Here is an 18,289-nt window from a genome sequence, read left to right on the forward strand (position 1 = left end):
ATCTCCAACACCCATTTGAATATTACCAAAAAACTCACTTAATTTCCAGCGATAAAATTAACCAAAAAGATAGGTTCCCTGTGGAATCGACAATTTACTTATTACTTGCTACTTGTGATAGTGTATACTTGCACTTATTCTTGTGAATTTTACATCATTTTATTATATACATCCACAAACGATCAAGTTTTTGGCGCCGTTGCCGGGAAACCTAATTTGGTTATTTTACTTGTTGTAGATTTTTGTGAGCTGGAGCCAACAAGAAGTCATAGTAAGCTGAGTTTTCCTATTGCTGTATTTACGGTTGAAGAATTGAGTTTACTGCTGCAGAATTCTGTGTATGAACCTACCTACGGGTTTGGAATTTATTTTGGATCTTGAAATAGAGAGAACATTTAGACGAAGGTTGAGGGAGAAAAAGAAAATGACAGAACAGAATATACAGCAAATGGCCCAACTAAATCAGGAGTTTGAAAATCCAGTGATGATGGCTAATCAAGAGAGAATTACTGCCAATGCCATTCATTTAGCAGATGACAGAGAAAGAGCGATCTGAGCATATGCACACCCAGCTGTGGAAGATCTAAATCCGTGCATCATTAGACCCGAAATACAAGCAACCACGTTTGAGCTAAAACCTGTGATGTTTCAAATGCTGCAAACCATTGGGCAATTTCATGGACTACCGTCGGAAGATCCTCACCTACACCTAAAGTCATTTTTGAGAGTTAGTGACTCATTTCGATTTCAAGGAGTGGATAAAGATGTGATTAGACTGAGCTTATTCCCATATTCATTGAGGGATGGTGCTAAATCATGGTTGAATACCTTAGCACCGGGAACAATTGATTTGTGGAATAGTCTAGCAGAGAAATTTTTGATCAAGTATTTCCCACCCACGAGAAATGCACGGTTCAGAAATGAGATTGTTGCTTTTCAACAGTTTGAAGATGAGACACTAAGTGAAGTTTTGGAGAGATTTAAGGAGATGCTTAGAAAGTGTCCTCACCATGGACTACCTCATTGTATACAAATGGAGATTTTCTACAATGGATTAAATATTGTTACTAAATAAGTAGTTGATGCTTCCGCCAATGGAGCTATTTTGTCAAAGACATATAATGAAGCATATGAGATTTTAGAGAGAATAGCATCTAACAATTGTCAATGGGCCGATGTGAGAAGCAACCCAGGAAGGAAGACTCGAGGAGTACTTGAAGTTGATGCTTTGTCCTCTATCAATGCTCAACTAGATTTGTTGACTAATATTTTACAAAATCTAGCGTTGAGGCAAGACTCCATATATCAAAGCACCAGTCCATACAGCTGCTGTAATTAACAAGACAGCAGCCTTATCTTGTGTATATTGTGGAGAGGAACACACCTTTGATCAATGTCCAAGCAATCCGGCCTCAATTTTCTATGTCGGGAATCAAGTTAGTCAAGGCAACCCGAAAAATAACCCCTTCTCAAATACTTATAATCCGAGGTGGAGAAATCATCCAAATTTCTCATGGAAGGGACAAGGCTCGTACAACCAACAAATGCCCCCTAAAGCAAATTACCCTCCGGGTTTTGGATTACAAAATCAATTGACATATGGTTCTCAACAAGCCACCACCCAAGGGGAAGGAACTAGCCAAGCTCAACACATACCGGGAACATCGCTTGAGAGACTAGTAAAGGAATATATGGCTAAAAATGATGTTGTGATACAAAGTTAACAAGCATCATTGCGAAATTTTGAAGTTCAAGTAGGTCAATTAGCAAATGAGTTACGAAATAGACCTCTTGGTAAGCTGCCAGCAGACACCGAAATGCCAAAAAGAGAGGGAATGGAAAAATGTCAAGCAATAGAGTTGAGAAGTGGGAAAGAAATACCCAGCAGAGGAGAAAAATTAAAGAACACGGTGATAGTCGCACTCAAGAAACAACTGATACACATCAGAGAAAGGAGAAAGCCGTTGTGCAAGAAGAGCACAACAAAAATGATGCAGAAGCTGCTGTACAGAAAGAACACAGCAGAAATTATGCAGAAATTGTGAAGCCTCCTAAAACACAAACATCAGTCAGCAGTGGACAAGAAAGCAGAATATACACACCAACACCTCCTTCTCCACAAAGAGTAAAAAAAAAGAAGGAAGAAGCCCACTTTGAGAAGTTCATGGACATATTTAAGGAAATTCACATAAAAATACCATTAGTTGAAGCTTTGAAGCAAATGTCAAATTATGTGAAATTCTTGAAGGATGTGCTCACCAATAGAAGAAAGTTTGAAGAATTCAAGGTGGTAGCATTGAATGAAGAGTGTAATGCAATATTGAAAAACAAGATCCCGCTAAAGGAGAAAGACCCCGGTTCATTCACAATTCCAATATCAATAGGAGGGAAGAAGCTAGGTCGAGCATTATGTGATTTGGGATCAAGCATTAATCTAATGTCGCTGTCTATTTACAAAAAGTTAGGTATTGGTGAAGCTAGATCAACTACAGTCACTCTTCAACTAGCAGATCGATCTTTCACTTATCCCGAAGGAAAGATTGAGGACATCTTAATTCAAGTTGACAAATTCATATTTCCTGCAGATTTTATCATTTTAGATTATGAAGCCGATCATGATGTTCCAATTATTTTGGGGAGGCCATTTTTAAAGACCGGAGGAACATTAGTCGATGTCTACAAAGGAACCATCACGTTAAGAATGGGTGACCAAAAAGTTGAATTTAACATCAATGAGAGCATGAAATATCTAGGAGTGACAGAAGAATGCTCAGCCGTGTATGAATTGACAGAACAACCAGCGACTGAGGAATGGGATGATGGGGAAAGCGGGCAGGAAGAAGACAGTAGCTAGAATGACAGAACAAAACAGTTAGCAGTTTTAGGTCAATTCAGCAGAACTTTTGAGTCACTAGAATGTGAGGGAAGAAAGAGTTCACCGATGAGACCATCTATTGAGGAAGCGCCGCAACTGGACTTGAAACCACTACCACCTAACCTTAAGTATGCTTATTTAGGTGACAAGAAGACACTAACCATCATCATCTCAGCGACACTATCCTCGACTCAAGAGGATATGCTCCTAGAAACATTGAAGAAGCACAAGGGGGCGATAGGTTGGACATTGGCGGATATAAAAGAAATTAGCCCTTCACTATGTATGCATAAAATACAATTGGAGGAAGGAAAAGTTAAGTCCATTGAGCAACAAAGAGGATTAAATCCCATGATGAAGGAGGTTGTTAGAAATGAGATTCTCAAATGCAAATAGCAGCTGGGTCAGTCCTATTCAATGTGTTTCGAAGAAAGAAGGGATAACAGTAATGACAAATGAGAACAATGAGTTGATCCCCACTAGAATAGTTAATGGATGGAGAATTTGCATGGATTATAGAAGGCTAAACAAAGCGACACGTAAGGATCATTTTCCCTTACCATTCATTGATCAAATGCTTGATAGGCTTGCTGGAAAGTCACATTATTGCTTCTTGGATGGTTATTCGGGATACAATCAAATTACAATCAGTTCAGAAGATCAAGAGAAAACTACATTCACATGTCATATGGAATTTTTGCCTTTAGACGAATGCCCTTTGGACTATGTAATGCTCCAGCGACATTTCAACGTTGCATGATTGCCATTTTTACAGATATGGTAGAAACATTTATAGAGATATTCATGGATGATTTTTCGGTTTATGGAGAATCTTTTGAGACTTGTTTGTGCAATTTAGGGAAGGTTCTACAAAGATGTGAAGAGAAGAATCTTGTACTGAATTGGGACAAATGTCATTTTAAGGTCAATGAGGGAATAGTGTTAGGCCACAAGATCTCAAGAAGAGGAATAAAAGTTGATAGAGCCAAGATAGAAGCTATTGAAAGATTGAATCCACCTACGTCAGTTAAAGGTATAAGAAGCTTTTTGGGCCATGCAGGGTTTTATAGGAGGTTTATTAAAGATTTCTCCAAGATTGCAAAACCATTGTGTAGTTTGTTGGAGTCAAATAGAAAATTCGTTTTTGACAAACAATGCATGACTGCCTTCCAAGCATTAAAGACAGCGCTGACCACAGCTCCTATAATGTCAACACCCGATTGGAATTCACCATTTGAGTTGATGTGTGATGCTAGTGGCCATGCTGTGGGGGCAATGTTAGGACAGAAAAAGGGGAAGGTACTTCATCCTATCTATTATGCCAGCAAAACGTTGAATTAGGCTCAAGTGAATTATACAACAACTGAAAAAGAATTTTTGGCCGTAGTATTCGCTGTTGAAAAGTTCAGAGCTTATTTATTTGGAGCGAAGGTGAAAGTGTATACTGACCACGCAGCAATCAAGCACCTAATGATGAAACCGAATGCCAAGCCAAGATTAATTAGATGGATTCTACTATTACAAGAGTTCAAGATAGAAATCGTGGACACGAAAGGAGCTAATAACCATGTAGCGGATCACTTATCTAGAATGGAGAACATGGAAGGAAAGGTCAATAGCAAAGAAATTGATGATGCGTTTCTGGATGAACAGCTGCTTGGGATAAACAGCAGTAGCAGCAGCTACAGCAGTAGCAGAATGACAGCAACTCCATGGTATGCAGACATAGCAAATTTTTTGGCTTGTGCCATCATACCCAAAGAGAAAAATTATCAACAAAGGAAGAGGTTTTCCATGAATCAAAAAGTTACATTTGGGATGCACCTTTTCTTTTTAAACAATGTGGAGACGACATAATGAAAAGATGCATTCCAGACAGTGAAATACCAACAATTCTTGAACAATGTCATGCATCTCCATATGGAGGTCATTTTGGAGGGCAAAGGACAACAGCCAAGGTATTTCAATCGAGTTTCTATTGGCCAACAATTTTCAAAGATGCAAAAGAATTTTGCAAGGGTTGTGATCAATGTCAAAGGACGGGAAATATCAGTAAAAAAAATGAGCTACCCCTGAATTCAATTCTTGAAGTGGAACTTTTTGATGTATGGGGCATTGACTTTATGGGACCATTTCAGCCATCTTATGGGAACTTATATATTCTAGTGGCTGTCGACTATGTGTCCAAGTAGGTGGAAGCTGTTAGGATCGATACCAGTTGTTAGGATCGCACAACAACGCACACGCTCGATCTAGATGAACACAAAGAGAAGGATAGAGAGAAGTTGCAAGGAGAACTCTGGCTAAAAGGATTTTTTATTGATGACTTCAGGCATGTACAACAAGAGAGTACAGAGAATAGAAAAGTACATTTAAGAGCTTTACTGGACCGGATATATATATGGTTCAGTCTACTAAATATAGCTTTACCAGATTTAACCATCTACTATATATAGCTATGTACCATATATAGCTTTACCGGATATAGCCATTGACCAAGCTATAAATACAGGGAGCAGACTCCATAACTCAACAATTCTCCCACTTGGAGACTGATCCTACACCATACCAATTAGGGCTTTGCATAGCTTTAATTTTCCAACATCAACACATTTTGTCAACATGTCTGCTGGATTCTTTGCACCCTCTATCTTCTCCAAACACATATCGCCTTCTTCCACTAACCTGCGAGTGAAATGGTACCGTCTTCTAATGTGTTTTGTTCTTGAATGATAGACTGGGTTTTTCACCAACTGTATGGCACTCTGACTATCTGTATAAAGGATCTTCTTGCACTGCTTCCTGCCTAATTCTTCTAGATAGTCTGTCATCCATATCATCTCCTTTCCAGCTTCAGCTATGGCCACGTACTCAGCTTCAGTAGATGAAAGAGCAACGCATTTCTGAAGCTTAGACATCCAACTCACTGCTGTTCCATCTATAGTGTAGATATACCCAGATGTGCTCTTGCTGGAGTCTACATCTCCACTCAGATCAGCATCCACAAAACCTTGCAGAACTACTTTGCCATTGCCATAACAAAGTGTAGTATTGGATGTACCTCTCAGATATCTTAGAAGCCACTTCACAGCTTCCCAATGTTCCTTCCCTGGATTTGCCATGTACTTGCTAACAACTCCCACTGCATGTGTTATGTCAGGTCTAGTGCAGACCATAGCATACATCAAACTCCCAACTGCAGAAGCGTACGGAACTGATGCCATGTGCTCACGTTCCTCAACTGTCTTGGGAGATTGCCCCTTTGACAATTTAATATGATTTGCCAAGGGGGTAGTCCTGGGTTTAGCGTTATTCATCTTGAATTTGGATAACACCTTCTCAATGTACTGCTCTTGGGATAGATTTAATGTGCCAGCAGATCTATCTCGAGAAATCCTCATCCCAAGGATCTGCTTCGCTGCACCTAAATCTTTCATCTCAAATACTGAAGACAAGCTTGCCTTCAGGTGGTTTATCTCCCTCATACTTGATCCAGCAATTAGTATATCATCCACATACAGGAGTAGAAACACATAAGAATCAGTGTATTTCTTGAGGTAGCAACACTGATCCTTTTCACTTCTGTGGAAACCACTCTTGCTCATGAAGGAGTCAAACTTCTTGTACCATTGTCTCGGTGCTTGTTTCAGTCCATACAAGCTCTTATTGAGCTTACACACCATGTGCTCCTTGCTTGGAGCTGCAAATCCTTCGGGTTGTTGCATATAGATCTCCTCGTCTAGATCTCCATGTAAAAATGCCGTTTTTACATCCATTTGCTCAAGGTGCAAATTCTCCGATGCAACAATACTCAGTAGAATTCGGATAGTAGTTAATTTCACAACTGGAGAAAAGATCTCAGCATAATCAATGCCTTTTCTTTGTGAATATCCTTTAACTACTAACCGAGCCTTAAACCTCCTTCTGCCATCTGGTTCAACCTTGATTTTGAACACCCATTTGTTCAACAGAGCTCTCTTTCCTGTAGGCAACTCAGTCAGCACCCACGTATTATTCCTTTCAAGTGAGCTCATCTCATCATCCATGGCTTGCTCCCACTTAGTTGAATCTTCCACTTGTAGGGCCTCATCAAAGGACTCTGGTTCTCCTTCGTCAGTCAGCAACAGATAGTGTAATGAGGTTGAATATCTGTCTGGTGCTCTGGTAGTTCTGGATGATCTTCTCAACACCTGTTCAGGTGCAACTTGCTCCACGTCTGGTTCTTCAGCAATAGGATCAGCCACGTCTGGTTCTTCAGCAATAGGATCAGGAGTTTCTTGAGCTTCTGTTGTACCATCCCTGTGTGAATTTTCTTGCCACTCAAATTCAACTCCCACTTGCTTCGTAGTCTCAGAGTTTATCTTCTCTCTGTCCTTGTACATGACATTTTCATCAAAGGTCACATCACAGTGTCTTAGGATCTTCATATTTTTCTCATCCCAAAACCTATACCCGAACATGTCAGAGCCATAGCCTATGAAGTAGCATTTCACAGCCTTAGCATCAAGCTTATCTCTCTTCTCTGGATCAACATGAACATATGCAGTACAGCCAAAGGTTCTCAAGTGAGAGTACTTGAGTTCTTTTCCTGTCCATACTTCTTCGGGCAATTTGAACTTCAAGGGTACTGACGGCCCTCTATTAATCAAATATGCTGCTGTGTTCACAGCATCAGCCCAGAATGCCTTTGACAATCCAGAATGAATCCTCATGCTTCTTGCTCGCTCATTCAAGGTTCTGTTCATCCTTTCTGCAATACCATTTTGTCTTGCCTTACCGGGAATTGTTCTTATTAATCTAATTCCCTCAGCTGCACAAAATGTTATAAACTCTAATTTGTTGTACTCTCCTCCATTGTCAGACCTCAGGCATTTGATCTTCAAGCCGGTCTGATTTTCAACTTCAGCTTTCCACTTCTTGAAGGTGGTAAACACATCTGACTTATGTTTCAGAAAGTAAACCCATACCTTCCTGCTGAAGTCATCGATGAAGGTGACGTAGTACCTTGATCCACCAAGTGATGAAACTGGAGATGGTCCCCAGACGTCTGTATGGACCATTTCCAACCGCACTTTCTTCGGTTCTCTGGCAGCCTTTGTGAAACTAACTCGTTTCTGTTTGCCCATAACGCAGCTCTCACAAAGACCCATATCAACAGATTTTAAGCCTTCTAAAGCTCCTTTCGCAGTGAGCATCTTCATTCCTTTGACGCTCATATGTCCAAGTCTATTGTGCCATAGACTTGAATTGGAAGCACTCTCAGCAGCAGCAGTCATGTTTATACACTCTGCAGTAGTGTATAAGGTTCCAGATTTTGTGCCACGCGCAACAACCATGGCGCCCTTCACAATCTTCCAGGAACTCTTTCCAAACTCTGCTGCATAGCCTGTGCTATCCAACTGACCAATAGAGATCAGGTTCTTCTTGAGACCAGGAATGTATCTGACATCTTGTAATGTCCATTGATTCCCTGCTGGAGTTTGTATGGAGACATCTCCCTTTCCTTCAATCTCCAAGATTTTATTGTTGGCAAGATACACCTTCCCGAAATTTCCTGATTTGAAATTTCGAAACAATTCCTTACTTGGAGACGAATGGAACGATGAACCTGAATCCAAAATCCAGGATTCAGCTGGGCTATCCACACTAAGGATTAAAACGTCCTCAGCATCTTCTGTTGTGTATATAGAATCATCATCATCTTCAGATTTATGATTCTGCTTCTTCTTTAGCTTTGTACAATCTGTCCGAAAGTGTCCTTTTCCCCCACAGCTCCAACACGTTACGTTGGGTTTGTTTGGAGATTTTCCCCGGTTCTTTGATTTTGAACGCCCATGTTTGTTTGAGCTCTTTGATTTGCTTCTTCCCCTTCGATCAACACTGAGAGCATTGCCTGATGAATCTCCAGTTTCCCGTTTGCGAATACTTTCGCTGAGAACTACATCTCGAATTTCATCAAACTTCAGTTTATCAGATCCTCGGGAACTGCTGATTGCGGCAACAACAGTATCCCATGACTCGGGTAAGGATGACATCAAAATCAACGCTTTAATTTCATCTTCGAAATTAATTTCCACCGAACCCAGTTGACTTATGATCATATTGAATTCATTTATATGATCCGCAACACGTCCACCTTCAGACATCTGTAGATTGAACAATCTACGCATCAAATACACCTTGTTCATAGCCGACGGTTTTTCATACATATTTGACAGCGCCTTCATCAGATCTGACGTTGTCTTCTCCTTGATGATGTTAAACGCCACGTTTCTGGATAGCGTCAACCGGATCATCCCTAAGGCTTGTCGATCCTTGAGCTTCCACTGTTTCGTGGTCATGGTATCCGGCTTCACCCCCAACAGAGGTTCGTGAAGATCTTTCTGGTACAGATAATCTTCAATCTGCATCTTCCAGAAACCGAAATCGGATCCATCGAACTTCTCAATTCCAATCTTTGAACTTTCCATCTTCACAGATCGTGGTGAATTTTGCCTTGCTCTGATACCAGTTGTTAGGATCGATACCAGTTGTTAGGATCGCACAACAACGCACACGCTCGATCTAGATGAACACAAAGAGAAGGATAGAGAGAAGTTGCAAGGAGAACTCTGGCTAAAAGGATTTTTTATTGATGACTTCAGGCATGTACAACAAGAGAGTACAGAGAATAGAAAAGTACATTTAAGAGCTTTACTGGACCGGATATATATATGGTTCAGTCTACTAAATATAGCTTTACCAGATTTAACCATCTACTATATATAGCTATGTACCATATATAGCTTTACCGGATATAGCCATTGACCAAGCTATAAATACAGGGAGCAGACTCCATAACTCAACAGAAGCAATAGCCTTTCCATCCAACGATGGGAAGACGGTACTCAAGTCTTTAAAAAGAAACATATTCACTAGGTTTGGTGTACCAAGAGCATTAATCAGCGATGAAGGAACGCACTTTGTGAACAGATTGATGAATAGTCTTTTAGAGAGATACAACGTAAAACATACGCTCCATCTGAATTTCAAAAAGATTATGAATGATATTTTCAATCCTTTTCAATTGTTTATGTTGACGATGTTCTGATTTTTTCTCAAAACATCAATCAACACTTCAAGCATCTTCAAACATTTTTTACGACAGTCAATAGAAGCGGTTTAGTTGTGTCTAAACCAAAAATTAAACTTTTTCAAACAAAGATCCGTTTTCTTGGATTTGAAATTATTTGGGTCTAATTAAACTCATTCAATGATCCATTGAGTTTGCCTCAAACTTTTCGGACCAAATTACGGATAAAATCCAACTACAACAATTTTTGTGATGTCTTAATTATGCGTTTGATTTCCTTCAAAATATCAGACCCATTTCGAAGCCACTTTTGAAAGGCTCGAAAAGAATCCAAAGCCCTGGACTGAAGAACACACCAAAACAGTCCAAAAAATCAAATTCCTTGTTTATCGCTGATAAACCTAAGGGCTAGTTTAATAGTGGAGACCAACCCATCCAATATTGGATATGGAGGAATCCTGTAACAGTCTCTTGACAAGAAAGAATCCATTGTCCGTTTCCATTCGGGAATATGGAATTCCACTCAAAAAAATTACTCATCAGTGAAGAAAGAAATACTTTCAATAGTACTTTGTGTACAAAAATTTCAAAGCGAGTTAATTAACAAAAGCTTTGTTATCAAAACAGATTCAAGGGCATCTAAATTTGTTTTAGAAAAAGAAGTCAAGAATCTTGTGTCTAAACAAATTTTTGCTAGATGGCAAGCTATTTTATCTTGCTTCGACTTCCAAATTTTGCCTATAAAAGCGGTCGAAAACCCCTTGGCAGATTACCTCTCAAGAGAGTTCTTACTCTCGAAGAAAAACTCTCCCTAACCAACCTCCTTCTCCCAGTGTTGACCGGTGAGAAAGCAATAGAAAAAGGGAAGAAGCCCATTGCTTCTTCAAACACACCTACTCCAATGACGTCCGATAGCTACGCAATGGATGCTGGTTTCACATTGGTGACCAGGTCTAGAGCAAAGCTTTCTAAAAAACAAGCGGAGGTTATCACTCTGAGGAGGCCTTCTACCTCTTCAACACGGCCATCTGCCGCTACTCCATCGAGACCTACTGTCTCTTCCACTTCAAAGTGACCTTCTGTCCCCTCAACCTACTCGAACGCGGTTGTTCCCGTTCGATTTTCTCCAATTCCTGAAACCAGGACCTATTTTAAAAAATCTATGTCTATACCAGAAGCCCTGGTAGAACAAGAATATGACGACCCAAAAATCAGCAAGGTCGTCAAGAAAGCCTATCCATCGGGATTCTTCTATATCCCGGAATATCTTCATAAGACCAGACGGTTTTATGAATTCATTTTAGTCGACACAAAATCCGTTGAAATTACTCATATTCCGAGTCGCGATGATCCTTCAAAAATCGCGTAATCAAAGTTAAAAATTTTCAAAGTCATGAATCCGACGTACTGGAATCAAGATCCGTACACGAAAAAGACTTTTTCAAAACCGTTTGTTCTTCACTCATACTCAAACAGAGACTATAAGATGGCATGGTTCAATGTCATTTGGTATCAAAATTATGAGCACTCTTGGTTTATCCAATTTTGCCAGAATGCTCATAAAATTCATTATCCATTTTGGTTCATCAAATGGTGGAAAATCTTTGGATCAGCCAAAGATATATTCCCCGTTCCAATACAGGAATCCTTCTACTACTTTATTCAAAATATATTCAAAACTCCATTTCCATTAACCATGCGCTTTTGCGTATACTTTCAAATTCCTTGTATTTTAACTTGGAATTTTCAAATAAAAGAAATAGAAGACCAAATAAAATAGGTCTTCAGAACTATTAAAATCAAATGGTGGGATAAATATACTTGTACCCACGCAAATATCAATACGGTAAAGGTCTGGCTATCAGAGAATGGCCACCTTCAGGATTTATCCAAGAAGAGGACCTCCGAATTTCTAAATTCAAAGTCGAAGCTACTTGCTGCATTAGCCAAGACAACTTTGGAAGTTGATTTTCAAAAGCTTCTTCAAGAGGCCGCATCAGTCGGTTCGACATCTTCTCCTTCTATTGTAGAAGAAGAAGAGGAAGACACGATTTATGATCTCAATGATCCATTCTTGGATTCTCAACCACCTCTGTGAATATCATCATCAATGATTGAATAGTCGTTAAACTATTTATAAAAAATAAATAAATAAATCGTAGGTGAAATATGTCAGGATGAAACATATTTCCTCACATATCTCATCATGTTTGTTTGTCTTCTATCTTTTGTTTTATTATTTTCACTTTTCCCACTTTTATTATTTTCACTTTTTCCATTTTCATCACATTATTGATGAATATGGATTTCCACTTTCATCTAATTATTTGTATATACATTAAGAATTGTATTTTGAATATGTAAATTAAGCTAGGATGACAGAGCTCATGTAAACTGTAAGGGCTCAAGTCACTAAACCCTTAACTCCAACTTGCTTCACCACTGGTTCCTCAGCAAGAGTCTCAGAAGTTTTTTGAGTATCCGCTACAACATCACTACGTGAATCTTTCAGCAACTCAACCTCAACTCCCAGTTGCTTCACCTCTAGTTTCTCAGCAACAGTCTTAGGAGTTTCTCGAGTATCTGCTACAACATCACTTTGTGAATTGTTCTGCAACTCAACCTCAACTCCCACTGGCTTCGTTGTCCCGGTACTTTTCTTCAATTCTCTGGCAGTCTTTGTGAAGCTAACTTGTTTCTGTTTGCTCATAACGCAGTTCTCACTAGGACTCATATCAACAGATTTCAGACCTTCCAAAAATTCCTTCCAGCATTTTCATTCCTTTAATGCTCATATGTCAAAGTCTATTGTGCCATATACTTCAATTTGAAACACTTTAGCAATAGCAGCTCTGTTCATACATCCTGCAGTGGTGTATAAAGTTCCAGATTTTGTGCCACGTGCTACCACCATAGCACCCTTCACAATCTTCCATGAACTCTTACCAAACTTTGTTGCATAACCTGTGCTATCCAACTGACCAATAGAGATCAGGTTCTTCTTGAGACTAGGAATATATCTTACATCCTTTAATGTCCACTAATTTCCTGCCGGAGTTTTTATGCAAACATCCTCTCTTACTTCGATCTTCAAATCTTTATTGTTGGCAAGATACACATCTCGAAACTTCCAGACTTGAAATTTCGAAACAACTCTTTATTTGGAGACGAATGAAAAGACGCACCTGAATCCAAAATCCAAGATTCAATCGGACTATCCACGCTGAGGATTAGAGCATCCCCAATGTCTTCTACTAAATGTATCAAATCATCGTCATTCTCTGCTTAAAGTTGAAATCTTAATAAGAACCACACGGTGAAAAAAACTAAATCGGAGTTAATATTTTTTGACATTATTGTGATGAGTGTAACTCTCATAGTATGATATCGTAATTGCACACTATGGAGTGTTCATGGGTTGCATTAGGTTTTGTTGAGACATTTTTTAGATCCAGTTCCATTATTTGACTGTAAATTTTTTAACCTAAGCAACCCTTATTAAATAATGGAATCAACCCACACCAATTAATATTTGTGTTAGGTTGGGTAAGCCCAGTCATTTGTTTAAATTTTATTTTCAATAAAAATAAAATGTTAATATATTAAAAAAATCTATTTATTTATTTTAAAACATTGAATTACATTTATTTAATTCAATCTCAATATATATTTTGAAAAATCACTCTCTAAATACTTCAAAAAAAAATTATTTTAAGAGATTATAGTATAATTAATAAAAATATTAATTATTTTAAGAGATTATAGAATAATTAATAAAAAAATTAATTGAGTTTTTTAAACACCCATGAATTGATTACTTACTCAATATTGTTTAACTCATTCATGCTACTCTCTCGTGGAGTTTCCATAAGACCCCTGACGAGTTTCAAGTGTATATTTTTCAATTAAAAAACCCGTTATCAAACTGTTGGATCGGTATGGCAACCCTAGAGGGGGGTGAATAGGGTTTCAACAATAAAAGTGTTTAAACGTGATTAATTTTTCTAATGATAAAACTTTTTACAAATAAGTAGAAGATGATAATTAGTAGAACAAAATAATTAAAGTCAAAACAATAATCAAGTAGAACATGCAATAACTCACAATAATAATTTTGAAATTAAATAGGAAAAAGTTAGAGAAAATGACACAGTAGTTTTATAGTGGTTCGGTCAAACTCGACCTACTCCACTCTCCAAGCGCCTCTTGGGAATTTGAATAAAGAACTTTCTCGACTCTTTCCACGGGTCAGAGCCAAACCGCTACACCGCTCTTTTTGCGAGTTCAAGAGCAAACTCAATCCTTTCCACGACACAGGATCAAACCGATACAAGTATTTGAGTTTGATAATAACACACCACAACTCTCTCAAAGAGTAGATTTACAATTTGGGATACTCACAACTATTTCCTCACAATACAATAATAATCCCTCTCAAGAATAAGATGAAAAGAAATAAACTTGTAAGCTCGGAGAGAGCAACAACCAAGGGAGACTTTGAACAAATGAGGATTGGAGAATGTATGTAAGTTGTTTATTTTAAAATGTGGGGAAGATGAGTTTACATAGAGGAGAAAAGTGGCAAAATGTAGGATTGAATATTGACCATTGGATTGTGTTAGGAATAATGGAAGGTGGAGGAGTAAAAGTAAATAAATAAGAAAATTTTCTAAATTCATTTATTTCAAAATTTTAATATAATAGTAATATAATATAATAATAATAAAAAATTATGTGAGTAACGGTCAAATGAAATTCAAAATTTATTATAAATATAATAATATAATAATAATAAAAACTATGTGAGTAACTACTAAAATTTTAAAATATAATAATATAATATAGTAATAATAAAAATCGATGTGAGTAATGGTTAGATTCAAATTTATATTTTGTAAAAATAACTTTATTTAAAAATATAATAATAAGAAAAAAAACTCCACCATTATAAATGTCATACTTTGATATATTTTGATTTTTCCATCATTTTGATTTTGCTGACACATCATCACGTCGGGTATGTTCTCTCGATTATAATTTCTTTGTTTTAGCTCTGATTTAAGTAATTGAAAGGTCGTTGAAATCGTTATTCCCGACCTTATACTGTGGACAGTTCAAAATACTGAAAATAGTTAATAATTAAAAAGTAGGTTTGTTATCATCAAAACATCAATTAATTAATTGAAATTAATTAAAGTGAGATCAAGGGCCAAAATTTAAATCATTCATGCTACTCTCTCGTGGAGTTTCCATAAGACCCCTGACGAGTTTCAAATGTATATTTTTCAATTAAAAAACCCGTTACCAAACATGTCCATAATTGCCTTCATACACAACAAGAATATAAAATATTGAAACGTCATCCTTGTTCATCAACTTTAAATTTAAAGGACCATTGCATTACACTTTAGAACCGGTGTTACTGCTAACAACAGATGGTTAACAATAGCTCCCATCAGTGGTTTTGAAAATAACTAAAATATTACTAATAATAAATAAAAAAAATATACAATGGTGGTGGTTACCCATTCCAATATAACAATAAATGTTTCTTTAGTTTTAGTGGGTGTAATTGACAATGGAACCTAATTTTACTCGTGGAACAAATCCAGCACAAATATTCTTATATTTACAAAATGAATTCATTTTCAACACTTTCACCCCTATTGTCATTGTTCTTTGCTACCCTATTTACTAACATCGATGGAAAAATCTAACGAAACCCACCGATTACAGTAAACATAACAAATGTTTTAAGAAGTCATGATCAGCTCACTATTCACTGCAAATCTGGTGATGATGACTTGGGAGTCCACCATCTCCCACCTTTGAGCGGTTACGCTTTTAGTTTTCGACCAAACTTTTGGGGCTCAACACAGTTTTACTGCACCTTCCAGTGGTCTGGCTGGTCGCATTACTTTGATATATACAAGGATGATAGAGATAGAACCAAATGCAACGATACTCTATGTTTGTGGTTAGTGGTTGAACATGGTATTTGTTTGTTCAACTATAAAACCAAATTGTATGATATTTGCTACACATGGCCGGCTAAATGAATATAATAAATCGATATAAATTTGATACGGTGTATTAGTTTTAATGAATTATATTATTAAGATTTGTTAAGGTATTTCAATGCATAAAATACTTATTTATTAATTTCTTCCCGATAGGAATTATTTGCCCTCATTTATCGAAATCTCCCATAATTTTTTCGAACATAAATCAAACTCAAATATGACAAGAATACAAAACCAAATTAACTTTCTTTCTTTTTTTATTGGTTATAAAATTTAAACATCTCATTAGCTTTTAATGTTACGTTACTTGTCTATATTATTTCGATAATAATGGGTCCGATTTCAATGTGGGCGAAGTCTCGAAGAATATCATTATTTTTATTTGGTAATCTATTTACTATGGAATTATCAATTGAATTTATAGCAACCCAATCAAAACAATTCATTTTATAAGTTTGTTCAAATTGACATGATTAGTGTCACGGTCTTACATCAATGGCATAATGGAATTTGTTTATTACGACTCTCAAGTGGTCCGATGGGCGACACTCGCATAATAAACTCAGTTTTGTTTGACCCGCAAATGCTTCCACTAATAAGAAACTGTCGTATTATAGTAGTTTGACCCATACATTTTGACCGTTTGCAAATAAGGTATGAACTACCCAAAGCATAATTTAGTAGATACGGTATGAATTAAGATCACAAAGTTTGGTAGTTCAATTTCTTACTCCTAAAATGTTGAAATTAAAAAAATGAAAATTTAGAGACCTATTGGACATAGTCTTAGGTTTACGGACCAAATAGATATAAAGTTGAAAGTTTGTCGTGGACTAAACGTACAATATAGATAATTTTGAATGTCCAATACACTTTTAGTTTTACCTGATTTTAAAACTTCATCATAAAGTATGTATTCCATCTTATTGGAGGTCCTAATGATGATAAAAGAGATGTCATTCTACAAATGGGTCAAACCCTTACCTTGTTTAAGATATTTGAAGGTGGAGAATATAGGGCTTGGATTCTTTTCTCCGACTAGTCTATGAATCCACAAGTAATGAGAGTCGAGATGGTCACTGTTGAGAGTCGAGATTGGATATGGGTCAAACCCCTTACCTTGTTTAAGATCTTTGCTTCAATAGGCTGAGAGTCGAGATTCGATGGATTTTGTGCAAATGGTCACGCTTGATCATCTGATTCTTGTCATAATGGCAGTTTCGTAATTATCCATATCTTCAGGGTCACTAGGAAGGATAAGTAGGTAAACAAAGAAATGGGTGCAAAACTATATTACCCCTAAGGATATCTAACTATGGTTCATGACCTAAAAGACCTTCAAATGCCATTAAATTAAGTGGTAGACCTTATTATGTGATGTCTCAAGATGTGACGATGTTTGAAAGTTGTTGGAACACTTTAATTAGGCAAACCAAGAATTAAAGATAAAATGACCAAAATAGCCCTAGGACTAGTTATTTAAATTCAAGGTCTATATGTGCTCCAAATGACTTGCTACTTCTTGTAAGGCCTATTCGTAAGGACAAGGAGTTATATTCAATGGTTCAAGTTGATTAGAGCAAGCTTGGAACCTAAAGCAAGTTAGGACCAAAGAAACTCCTAAAAGAAACACCTCAAGATACAAAAGTCAAGACCCTTCTAGAATCCTCTAAGGAATTCATTCTGAATGTATGACCTTCTAGAACAACCCATGTTTATTATTACAATGTATTCATATGTTTACGAATGCATGTTATAACTTATGCCTCAAGAAATTATGAACCTTAGAAACTTACAAGAATGAGAATCAAGAACAATATAGCTCCTTTCAAAAACTATACAGAGAATACTTTATTGAATCCTACAAAAAATGTAAAATCTAAGCAATAGTTGGGTAACATAACCATTACCTCATATACTACAAACTCTGAAAATACTTTACAGGTTCTTTCCTATTATCGATATTACTCCCTTCCCTGTTTGAGTTAACTTCTTGACAGTAATGGCCAGCCTAGAATGCATCACTGCCTTGTATACAGTCCCGCCATAAGCACATATCTCGCGAAAAGTAATAGTGGCCTCAATTAGATCTTGGGAAGAAATTCTTTCCTTAGGTGGGAAATAGACATCTGAATCCATAGATTTTCTTTCCTTGTTTTGCTCCATTTCGAATGGATGTCACATGCAATATAAGATGATCATAATTAGAATGATAGTAACTCCACCTACCTTAAAAGATGGAGACGATGAATCTCCATTGCAGTTGTCAAGAGGTCCACCACACAGCCCCTCTGTCAATGAATCTACTAGTGGGCATGT

At 37.2% G+C, this 18,289-nt stretch overlaps 1 non-coding gene and 1 pseudogene across 1 annotated transcript; one reads left to right on the forward strand and one right to left on the reverse strand.

The window, feature by feature from the left end:
- The first annotated feature begins 448 nt into the window (after nucleotides 1-448).
- LOC147790234 (uncharacterized) lies at nucleotides 449-2,854 on the forward strand (annotated as a pseudogene).
- Nucleotides 912-1,017, reverse strand: LOC147790235 (small nucleolar RNA R71). Its single transcript, XR_015423027.1, has one exon. It is a non-coding gene; the product is annotated as a small nucleolar RNA R71 (small nucleolar RNA).
- Nucleotides 2,855-18,289: the final 15,435 nt, after the last annotated feature.

Source organism: Cucurbita pepo, chromosome 11 (assembly GCF_057944985.1).
Source record: "Cucurbita pepo subsp. pepo isolate OVF chromosome 11, ASM5794498v1, whole genome shotgun sequence".
Taxonomy (NCBI): Eukaryota; Viridiplantae; Streptophyta; class Magnoliopsida; order Cucurbitales; family Cucurbitaceae; genus Cucurbita; species Cucurbita pepo.